General features: G+C 36.6%; 1 protein-coding gene across 1 annotated transcript in view; it reads left to right on the top strand.

Annotated features, from left to right (window-relative positions):
• The window catches only part of LOC145986851 (uncharacterized), a 286,801-nt gene that overhangs the window by 119,503 nt on the left and 154,729 nt on the right, over nucleotides 1–12,569 (top strand). The gene's annotated exons all lie outside the window — the stretch shown is intronic.

Here is a 12,569-nt window from a genome sequence, read left to right as displayed (position 1 = left end):
CTTCTCTTTTCTTTCAATGTGTTTATGAACTATTTGAAATTGTATAATAGAATTGAGACGCGATCGTTGGAACTTACGTATCAAAATTGAAAAAAAAACTCGACACAAAAAAACACATTATTTCCCATAATATTTGCGTAATATTTTTATTTGTAAAATGATAAATGATTCTTCAGTTTCAGTAATGTTTGACGCAAATAACATATTATTCTGCTTCCACAACTACACTTATTTTTATTGTCTTCTTTTTATAATAAATAAATCATACTGTTAACTAATCAAGTATTTCAGCATACATGTTACAGCGTAATGACTCGTTGTGTATGCACATATTTAAAAGATATTGAAAAGCAAAAAATTGAAATGAAAAATTCAAAGCCGCTTTCCTAAATATAACCATGTGACGTGCCTTGTTTCGAGATTAGCATGATTGAGACGCGTTAAATAAGTAACGAAAAGTAATGAAATGAAGGTGTTGGCCTAATCCGCAAATAATTATGTGTGTAGCATCAGTCTCGACACGAACGCATTAAAATAATAAGATTTCATTCCACATTAGCTTTATGTGTTGCATTATGGAATCAATATATTTTCTTGTGTACCTATTTCCTTTTATAAGAATTGAAATGTAGCTCCACTATTGTTAATTTCCGCCGTCAGTTTACGTGACAAAAGTTTGTATAAATGTATTTATGAGAACATCGACTAGCTGAATCTTGATTTCTGACATCTGAAAAGGTCTCTCGACTTATGAGACTGAAGTGCAGTACACGGAGTCAACCTCGTTTATAAGTAATCCTTTTCTGCACCCTCATCCAAACTTCCTCTCTCTCTCAGAAACCAGGGGCACTCGCATCACGTTTTTCTTACAGTTGTAGCCTCCTCGATGACGCTGTGGTAGCGTCGTTGCCTTGTAATGAAGGGGTCCCGGGTTCGATACCCGGTCGAGGCACATACTGGTTCGGATCCCACTTTAAACTGTAGGCCAGTCCCGATTAGCCTTACTGTGCATAAAGTGAACTTAAAACACCAAATCATTCAATCAATCCTACAGTTGTAGGAAGAACTCATAACACATACCGCTAATCATGGATTACTGAGCCCACTGTGGGTGATTGGCATTCCTTGTCCCGTCTCTCTCGTCGAAGGAAAGTTCTTCTAACTCGGATGCGTATTGGACACAGCCGTCTAACCCATGGTCACTTGTTTCAATGTAATTTTAAGTATTCTGCATATTATTTTAAAATGTGCCAATCATGCTTACCTCCCGAACCTTTCCGGTTGTTTGTCGTTCCTGTTTGGCGATGATCACAGTGTTTTATCAAAGGTTTTTAGCTTTATGCAAAGAGCTGGTCTCTTCCACCGTCTGTGAGGAAGCTTTTAGTTTTTTTCTGACTTTTTAATGTGTTGTGTTTGTCTTGTGCAGGTCTCTGTACAGCCTTGCACTTTTAATTTTTCGAAGGTCGTTTTACACCCCTTGTTTTAATTTTTCAGTCAGAATTTTAGGTAAGGAAATATTTTTCCGCAAAATGGCCTACCGTGCAGACGCACCCAAAACTATTAATTTAATCAATCAATCAATCATGGATTACTGAGAATTTTCTCACCTGAAAACACATTTAAATACCGCATAATCTTTGCCATCGCATATTCGTCGCACCCTGTTTTTTCAGTCCAAAAATTAGTTTATACCCCTTCATCGCGTAATAGTCTCATCGGCATGTCAGATAACGAAACGAATGATAGCGGCGCAGAATCATCGGACACACAAAATTAAATTTTCTAAGTCCGTACTACGAAACACTGTAGTAAATTTTCTCAAGTGAAATATTTCGACCATAATTCACAAATCAATAACAACTCTGTGTTAACTTCTTTTTAAGATCGGAAAATTGTTCGCTAACTGCCACGAAGAAATAATATGTGTCGATTTGGACTGTTCAATTTTAACGTACCGGGTGGCCAGAATTCAAGTTTCCCAACTCAGAGCCCTCTGTAGCCTATTTGAGGCATCATGTTACGTTAAGTGATTTAGCAGAGTTATTAATTAGAAAGACATTTGTTAGTGGCTGGAAGTTGCGAGAAAATAATCTCTCGTTTATTGCAAGATTGTAAGGTAAAGGAAACTCCATAACCAATTGGAGCAGTTTACGTCACTATTACAACCCATCATGGAAGTACAGCGCCACATTTCAACCTGGTGGCGGAAAATTGAACTTTCTTTTTCTTATCGCCATCCTCTTCCCCATGGTCTGCGTAGTCGATTCACCAAATTTCAGAATTCTACGATGCCTCAAACAGGCTTCAGAGGGCTCTGAGTTGGGTAACTTTAATTCTTGCCATCCGTTATATATTCATGCATTCAGTGCATCCTAATCTTGCACCAAAGTTTACCTAGTAAAAAATGATTTTTAAATGCCGGTAATATCGGCACATTTTTTTAAAAAAAAGCTTCACTTAATGGTGGCACCCTATATTTTTACAAAAAAAAGTGATACAAAATCTTTGACGATTATGCAATGAAATACAGATGCAAATTCTTCCTGGGCCAATCCTCGCATTAGCCCTTTAGTTCGTTTCACTTTTTGGCACCAGGTGTAGTGCTGGTGTATCCCTGTGTCAGGCTGGGGCACGGAAGTGACGTTCAATCAAGCAGACGAATAGCGGTGTTCAAGTTCAGAAAATTCAACAAATGCCTGTCTGCTGATTTAAATGTTCATTTGATTAGTTAGCACGCACCACGTGACCATACACCACACATTGATTGATTGATTGATTTGGTGTTTTAAGTCCACTTTATGCACACTAAGGCTAATCCGTACTGGACCTACAATTTAAAGTGGGATCCGAACCACTATGTGCCTCCACTGGGTATGGAACCTGGACTCCCTGATTACAAGGTGACGACGCTACCACTGCGCCATCGGGGACGCTCAAGTATACAACACACTCTACACCGCTCCAGAACGTAGAGCAAACGTTGCAGGCACCAAATACACTACTTGACTCCAAATCAATGAAGTAGACGAGTCGGTGTTGCACCGTGTAACCAACTGGACGCTGAGTGCAGAGAGTCAAAAGGTGCAGCGAACTAGACGGGCCTATTACCTGCACGAAAGATAACCGGACTTTATAATCACCCTGTATAATTCATTATGAAACTCAGAACTTATTATATTCACGAGTACATACATTTGTGACTCTCGTTCCTGTTGTAGTAGCAGCCACATTACTTCTCTTGTGTCTGTAATAACCATCACACACACTGCTACAGAAAGTGGAAGTGGAATTTCTGACCAGAACGTGCAGCGTGTGGTGCCAGAATGACAGACAACGCCGAAATGAGTTGAAAAAAAGCCCTGAAGTTTGTCAAATGAGCCCCACGCACCTCATGAAACAAAACACGCTCTGCAACCTGGGCCAATAACGGGGAAATTTGTAAGATAACCGGGGCGCAATCCATCTTCGTTTCTGCGTCCTCCCAACTATGTAAATCGATCGCTCGTTCTTTCTCCTCTGAAACGAAAGAATATTCTGAAACCATTTTGTTCCTCTGTTTCATCCACGTTAGGGTTTTGCTAAGGAAAAAATCTATATAGAATACTTGTCAGACAATGTTGCCACTGGGAATTTTGAAACGAGGTAGGTATGAAGACTTATTGCAGTAGTCTCTTCCATATTTTACCATAATTTTATATATCAGACGTTTAGTGAAGAGAGATGCCCCGATCTAATACTTCTTCCTCTCAGGGGCGTGCCAAGCAAAAAACATTCCTGGGAGGTCACAATTTCCATGAATGGTATGTGTGTGTGCATGTATATAATTTCAACACATACAATTCCTAACACTTGCGTGTATGTATACGAAAATTACGCATTGTACCACACTATTCCTCTCTGAAGTATTTGTTCTGAAATTTCTGGAATGATTGAAAATTGCACACTTCCAAGAAATTTTCCATATTTGTGATACAGAAAACTTCGAGAATAAATCGCTTTCAATATACGACAATTCGAAATTTCCCGACTCTTCCAGGAACCCGAAAATCGGTGATTTCCCAAAATACCGAAATTTCGGAATCCGTAATGTGTCATGACATTTCTACGTCACTTACAGTGCAAATTCCAATATGTTTTCACTTATTTTGCACGAGAGCCGGCAGAAGTTTTAGTTGTATTCCTATTATTCTTATAGAGAAGAATTCTATTCATATAATATTATTAAAGTTTTCAGTGCTGTACGGTGATACTCTACAGATTTGATTAAAAATATAATGGCCTATCTTAGGCTTTTTCAAATTTTAATTATTGTAAATTCGAGGCATTTTAAAAAGAAACAGTGTGAAAGAATAATAGGCACGTACAGTATTTTAGACTTTAAACAGTCACTTATTCTGCTAAAGAAACGAAGAAAAAACAAAATGTAATTTACTAAATCAATAATTTCTGAATAGATACTTGTAGAAGAACACCTACCTGTAAAATTAAATGTGAAATAGAATGAAAAATTCTAGTGTTATATGTGCCTTTCAGATCAGGGTAAGATCGATTTAGATCTTATCTTGCATCATTTCAAGGATAAGTCTGGCAGTTAGATTGTCACAATTACATTCAAACATGTATAAAGTTAGTGGGATAGTTAACAGGATTGGTAGAGCAGACAAATTGAGGAAATTGCAATAGCAAACTTCCGGATGGAGTTACCATTCCCAGTGAAGGTAATGGGTACTGATGCTAACATCTGAATCATTTTCTGAAATTATATTCAAGGAAAGTCTCTCACAATCTGCAAAATCGCAAACGGAAGTTATATGCAGAATTGTTCTAACTTTCATCATTGATTTTTTACTTTCACCTCTGATTTGGACTCGAAAAATTGGAGAAATCCCTTTGAAGAGTGCAACGTCTACATCTCAAATGGCAGGAATGATTTTCTGCGTTGTAAGCAAAAAAAAAAAAAAAAAAAAAAAAGTTTGTGAATCTCAAAATTTATTTTATTTGAATTGCACTGTTATGGGAGAATCATTGTTTAAGAAGCGTTCGATATGTTTCCCATTTATGGACAAAGACTTAATTGTATGACATTACGCACTGGTTTCTTTTATAGTTTTTGTAAAGACCAAATAGAGGGTACTATGTTTTTAAGATCTTGCCTTCCAGATATTTTAAAATTGTTGTTCCTACACATATCGTATATTCCTTTCGACATATTTAATTTTAAAACACTCTCATATTTACATATGGTCCATGACACAGTGTCCCTGAATCTTAATATTTGAAATTAAATTAAATGCTGTAATTTTATTCTATCTTGTGATTCAACAATCTAGTTGACAGTTGTGTCAATTGGATAAAAATTCAAGTATTATACGTACGAAATTAAGTTTGAAGGTATTTTACATATTTTACATATTGCTCGTTTATTTTAACTTTTTGATTTATTTTTGATTTGTATTGCGTCTAACCCATGATACCAAAAAACAATTAATTTCTACTTTAACTGTTTACATTTCTCCATCAACTACAATACAATATTCCAAGGTCAATTCCTTCTCTCTTTCTCTTAAATAATTTATTTTTCATCATTTGAAAATTTAGAGAAATGAAAATAAATTTCTTATTAAGTGAAGAGGTGGTGTTTTATCTGTCCCACCCGTGACACAAAATTGTTCTCTTACAGCTATAAATATGGGAAGGTATTTTAAGAGTTGTTATGTTTATCAACACTGTTTACTTTCGTAATTCATTGCACAGAAACTGTAAGATTGATTTATTGATTTACTTTATTTTATTTTGCTGTTTGTGCCACTTTTGGCTAATTTGCGAAGATGGGGATGAGTGATGATATGATGAAATTGATGAATGGACACTCACAAACATCCATGCCCATACCGGAATTCGAACCCGGGCTAGAAACTGTAAGAAAAAAGTTGCTTAATTATCAGTAGAATAGCTACTTTAATGCCAATAATGTAATCTGGGCGTACCACCCGTGGCAATGGAATGCGCCATAGCTATACGTATACGTTGTTTGCATATGAAATGTTTGTCATTTAGCGCCGCATTTCTGCCTCATTTGACTAATCTTGTCAATGAGACTGCGCGATGATAGAATGAAATTAATGAGGGGCACTCATAAAGTACATCCATAATCAGGCTGGGAATTGAACCTGGGATCTTCGGTGACGAGATGGAAAATCGGCATACATACATACACATGTTGTGATGAGCACAATAGTTACAATGTTGTGTTATGTTGAGTTATGATGAGTTTGTAATGTGAATTTATGAATGTACGTGTTCAAAATGAAACAAATAACAATCGAATATAGTAAACAGTTTGTAAAAAGTTATGTACCATGTCTAAGTTAAGAATACAAGAAATATTAATATTGGAATCTAGTTTTATGTTGATAAAAATGTGTAGGTTTGACACGTTCTTACTATTTATGTACGCGTCGTATTAATATACTATTAATATTAACTTAATAATACTCAGCGGTGAACGATGAGACTCGGTGAAGTACACAGACTCCTCTCAGGTACAGGGATAGTGTTAGGCAAAGACAATATTCACAGCACAGATAAATAAAACCACATTACTGCCGTATGTATAAACTGAAAGGTTTTATTCTTTATTTATTGCAATTATAATGCTAATATACTTGAGACGAAGGCGAGGATTTCGCTTTGTCGAGGAATTGACTCAACTAAAACGCATAAACTCAATGCGTGGCTATCGGCAAGCCTATGCTCACATAGACCTAGCTTGCGCCCCGAACTACCACACCAAGAGATATGCAATGATAACTGAGCCAATATTTGCTCTTTAGCCTTTTATTTCCAAATTAATCCTTAGGCTAGCTTTATTATTTAACGTAGAATGGTTGCAGTATTGTGCATATCATCAATGCATGGCTATCGGCGTACCTATGTTCACATAGGCCTAGCTTGCGCCCCGAACTACCATACCAGGATGTATGCACAACACCGAGGAGTTCCTTTTAAGTTTAAAAGCTTCGACGATCCGTGGCGAAAGTGTGATATTTCTTACGCGATATCCTCGCTTTTATACTGTTTCGAGAACACAGATTCAAGTACAGATGAATCACTCACTATTTACAAAAAGATTCTACCAACAAAACTGACATCTATGCATGTTTGGAAATACAAATTCGTATAGTGCACTCTCGCAAACATGAAGATACATTAAACTACTCATAATAGAGCATAAAATACAATAAACAATAAACAAAAGATATACATTACAAACAAGGTGCATTATTACATAGAATAACAAGGAAATTACGCTTTATTTCACAAAATAAATATATTAGTGACATATTTTCTACTGGTGACGTCACATAAAAATATGGATCATATCAGGTTCCAATGTGAGTGTGCTTGAATTGATGTGTCTGATATTTGATACATCTCCAATACTAGGTTCATTCGTCTAACAACATGGCATCTTTCCATTACCCAAAGCACGATAAAACTGTATGAGTCTGAAAGATATATATGCATTCTTTTTTCTACGAGTGCTCTCCCTGGATCCTTATTTTTCTTTTGCTCTCGACATTAAGCCTGAAATAATGCGCAAACTTGCATGAAGGTCACGTGGTTCTTGTCAAGAGATTATCCGTCGTAAATTAGTTCTGTCTTGAAACGGGGAGCTACAGAAGATCTCTGATATTAATTTTTATTTACATTTACATCAGGAACTTAAGATGGTATTTCCTACCTGCAAAATCTAAGAACTAATTAGTGATATATATATATATATATATATATATATATATATATATATATATATATAATTATAGCGTACATATGGTATTGATGTTGTTTTTGTGTTAGAGATGTACGATGCTCGTTCGTTGCTTATGAAAGCTAGTTGTTATTTTCTAATGAATGATATTTTTGTACACTTAAATTGCCAAAGAATCAATTGCACAGCAGCTCAAGTTATTTCTTCTTTTTCAGGGGAAAGCAGAAGAAAATGTTCCTCCTTTTCATATAATTATCCTTCGTTTCTTATTGTTCATAATTATCCAAAATTATCTTCAGTCAGGTTGTTTTCAAGTATCGTTTTCTCAACTGTACAATTTTGTATGTCCATTCTACGTATCATTTCCAACATAAAATGCATAAAATCTTTATTTAAGACCACATTTTTAAGTGTATCCTCAAGAAAGATGCATGAAAAACACCAAGTACATCACGACATCAGGGCCATATCTAGATATTTTGATGCGCTAGGGTGGATTTCTGTTTGGCGCTCCCGCACCACAAAGTACCGACATTTTATTTTCGTCCATCAATATTTTCGCCATACCTGTGATGTTTACATCCTACAAATTTTGAAATGAGGAAACGAAGAAAAATCTCATTAAAGTAACATCGCGACCTTAAAGTAAAAAGCTTCTATCTGCACTTTTGTGCGAAAATGAGTTTATGACCTTACGCAGACCATTGGTTTACATTTTTTGTACTCCGTAAAGATCATGCTTCGAAGTATATTAGTTTAGAAGAAATCAACAGGGGAGAATAGTACTGTCTGCAAATTAGGTTTTAAGATGGGTTAAAAAAGTTCTATCTGCTTTGTTTCCGATCTTTGTGACTAACAGACAAATGGCACAACGTTCTTCTCCTATGTATTCATCTATTGGAACCTCCAACGTAGAGAGGAAGCAATTAAGTAAAGAAAAAGTGTCAGATCTCACTTATATGATGAAGTGGATGCCGGGCTATGGACCAACTTTACTTTGCGACGGTGCTGAAGAGAAACATATAAGATACTTTTTTCATTTCTTTACAGTCTTATTATAACACCATTAACCCTTGTTTCCATGATATAAAAACTAAATATGCTGACCAAGGCAGAAATTTATTTTATTAAGTTTTTAAGTTATTTTAAGTTATTAAGTTATATAAGTTAGATCTGACACTTTTTCTTTACTTAATTGCTTCCTCTCTACGTTGGAGGTTCCAATAGATGAATACATAGGAGAAGAAGGAAGAATGAAGGAAATAGAGTGTGAGATAAAGAGTCCAGTGACATTCTCTTTCAGGTGAAAGTACAGTTGACAAGGGAAAGCCACCTGCTAGATTGTTCCAGAACTACTTTGTAATAGTCTGGAGGGGAGTATTTTTGTGTATATATATTTCGTCCTGTTGTGTACCTGGTTACATTTGTACTTGGTACAGAGTCTGAAGAAGACCTTGCTAGAAGGTTGAAACGTTACGTTTAGTTTATGTTTTATAATAAAATAAATTTCTGCCTTGGTCAACATATTTAGTTTTTACAGTCGTGTTGTCAATAAGCGATATCTGCTCTCAATGACTACAAATACTTTTCATTTTTTTATCAGAAGGATATGCGGTAGCGTGTTATGTTAAAATGAACGTTTTGTGTTTCCACTAGGATTATATACTGCAACACTATTTACAACAGGAGGTCATCACACCCCATACCACACATCCATATATACATGAATCGTGTTTGTGAGCTTTTTCCAGTGAGCTTTTTCCATTTTGAAAAAGTTATATGAATTCAAAATGGCGGTTTTCAAGATGGCGACCATATTTCAAAAGCGGTTTGGTAGGTTTTCCCCCATCCCTAAACTTATGTACACATATAAAATTTCAATAACCGCATGCATTTCGGTTTTATTCGGCCCGTTCCGCACTTTTGGACCACCCTTTTATATATATATATATATATATATATTGTTGTACAACAATCCCCATAGTTTTAAAAATTAAAACCAGTGAACACATCAATATATATATATATATATATATGTGTGTGGGGGGGGGTGAGTGTGTGTGTGTGTGTGTTTGTGCTGCAACCACGGCGTGACGGCTCACTAATCCACTATTGGTATTTTCAGGTAGGGGTGAATATCACATGGGAAACAGCAGCTCTCGATAATGTTAAATGGCCATTGTGCGGCGGCAGGCCATATGAGGTCGTATTAAGTAAAGCCCATTGATTCATCCACTCAGGCTCTTCCCGGCTTTTCGTGATTTATTATGGGAGTCGGTTGGATCTGTCACATTCCTCTCGACTTTGCATTTTTAAACCTGGTCCAGGGGGCTGGAATGTGCAGATCAATTTGACGGTGCTAAGCGGTTGGCTCGTTGTCTGTCAAACGTTAACAAAGGGAATTACGCACGAAACAAAAACCGACCCTAATGAAAGCGCCCCTTCCCCACTTTGTTTAGTTTTCGGTTCGAGCTGGAAATTAGTGGTAAATAAAAGGATCGTTGGAGGAGCGTGCAACGTCAAACATGTCACACGTTGATGTTGGTCTGGATCAAGTTCGAACTTGGACGCATGGGGTAGATGGTGAGGGGAGGGAGGGGGGCTGAATCATTCTTCGAGAGTGACACTCCATCTGTAAGCATTGACTTTGGTAGGCTTTTTTCAAATTTCAATCTCGTTATTTTTAGCTCTGTACGTAAAATAATGCAACTTTTATTAATCCAAACCCCATTTATACATACAATATATAGCCAAAAAGTCACCAGGCACCCTCTGTTCATTCAAAAGACACCAGCCAGGTCACTAATAAGATGTCGGACCTCCTTTGATATTATTACAGCATTTCTCTTCTGGGCAGGCTTTCCACTATGATCTAGTATATTGCTGGTGCAATTGTTTCCCATTCGTCCTGTAGCCTCGTGAATAGTTCATGGGTAGTTTTCGCTCGAGTGGGTTTGGCACGCAACCGACGCTCCAGTTCATCCCATAGATGTTCTATGGGGTTCAAGTACGGGCTTTGAGCGGGCCAGCTAAGCACATCCGCCTCATTGTCCTCAAACCACGATTCAATGGACCTTGCTTTATGAACAGGGGCATTATCATGCTGATAGAGGAAAAGGGACCATTCCAAACTTGCCACAGTGTAGGCAGCAATCTATTGTCTAAAATGTCCTCATAAACACCACTGTTCATGCTGCCATTGACCAGAACTAATGGACCGAGCCCAAACCAGGAAAAACAGCCCCAGATCATGACTACCGCGCCACGTTCACTTGGGTGTCCTGTGACTTTTGGCTATGTAGTGTATTTATAAATGCCTTGAGGCAAGTTTTTCATACTTTAGCATTTATTATTATCTAAGAAGGAAAGAAAACTGCGTGGAAAATAAAAGATAATTCTCTCAATTCGTTTACTTTCTTAGTACCCTTTACAGAATAATCTACATGACAGACGGAAGATTATTGTGACGTAAGACATCTTGAAGTTGTTTAGTTAAATTTGAATTTGAAATTCATGCAATTAACAATTTTTCGTAGATTAGTATATTCCGTAACATTTGTGACTTGTACATGTCTGAGTATGTTAATCTATTTGTGTGTGTGAGTGTATGCGAGTTGTGAGAGGCTGTAATACGCAAGGTCGAAATAGAGAAAACATCTGTTTGTACTCTTGAATTTTTGGAAAGTTCGCCTTGATAACCGGGAATTATAGTTGAATTTCATCACGGTCCGACTGGCCACCCTGATCAGTTTCATCGTATCACTCATCCTCATCTTCGCGATTAGCCAAATGTAGCATAAGAACGTAGTAAACCAAATCAATAAATCGATTCTATCAATCAATCAATACTCTAACCAAATTGAACTCTTTGGCGCAATATTCCGATTGTAGCCAGAGCCTGGAAAGCTGTTTTTTCATTGGGTCACTCAGATAATCTAGTCCCAGCGCTGCTGTTTTCCGGCTATCGATACCAGAGCACTTTACTTCTTCTATTCATGCATTTTCTCAATTGTTCTCAATTGTTGCGTTAACATCGAAGTTTTTGGGGAACCCCACTGGGAATCGAAGCTGAATTTCGTATCGCCGCATCAGATATTTCAATAAGATCCGTAGTTTTGTATTAACCTCTCCAATCTCATATTGATTTTGGACTGATCTAATCAGTGTCACTTGGTGTTCGGTTACATTCATCTCATGAAGAGCAAAATGAGATTGAAATCGCACTTGCAACAATATGAAACTTAAGTTTACTTTATTAAAATTACATATGATATTCTTTACGAATCCGGTCATTAATTTCATACGTTTCAATCCTATCCTCGAAATTACATAATTTCACAATTCTCGTTCTGTTAATTTGTTATCCATTTTTAGCTCAAAACTGTTTCTGATGGAAAATGAATTCATTTTACGGTATAATAATTGGAATTGTAAATTTGTACTTTTCTATATATCGTGCAAAGAAGATACTTTTTTGGCTACGGTTCTTATTATGCGTGTAATTTCTCTCCTCCCCCTTTCGATAATACCCTTAAACACTTCCTTCTAAATCTTTATCTGTATTTCTTTTCTCCTTCTATATTCTTTAATTTTGTTTCTCTTTCTTTTTCTTTTTCTTTACCATTTCCTTCTGCTTTCCCCTCTTTATCTTTTCTTTAATTTGACAACATCGCTTTCCTACTCCAGTTTGTTGGTATCTACTTCAAGATAAAATCGCCCGCTTGGGTGTTCCTTTTAACAAAGAATGCCGCTCCCTTTGTTAACCGCTGGGGATATAATGAATCCTCTAATAGTTGAC

The sequence above is a fragment of the Lepisma saccharinum genome, chromosome 4 (assembly GCF_977018435.1).
Source record: "Lepisma saccharinum chromosome 4, izLepSacc3.1, whole genome shotgun sequence".
In the NCBI taxonomy this organism is placed as follows: domain Eukaryota; kingdom Metazoa; phylum Arthropoda; class Insecta; order Zygentoma; family Lepismatidae; genus Lepisma; species Lepisma saccharinum.
This window is presented reverse-complemented; position numbering and strand designations above follow the sequence as displayed.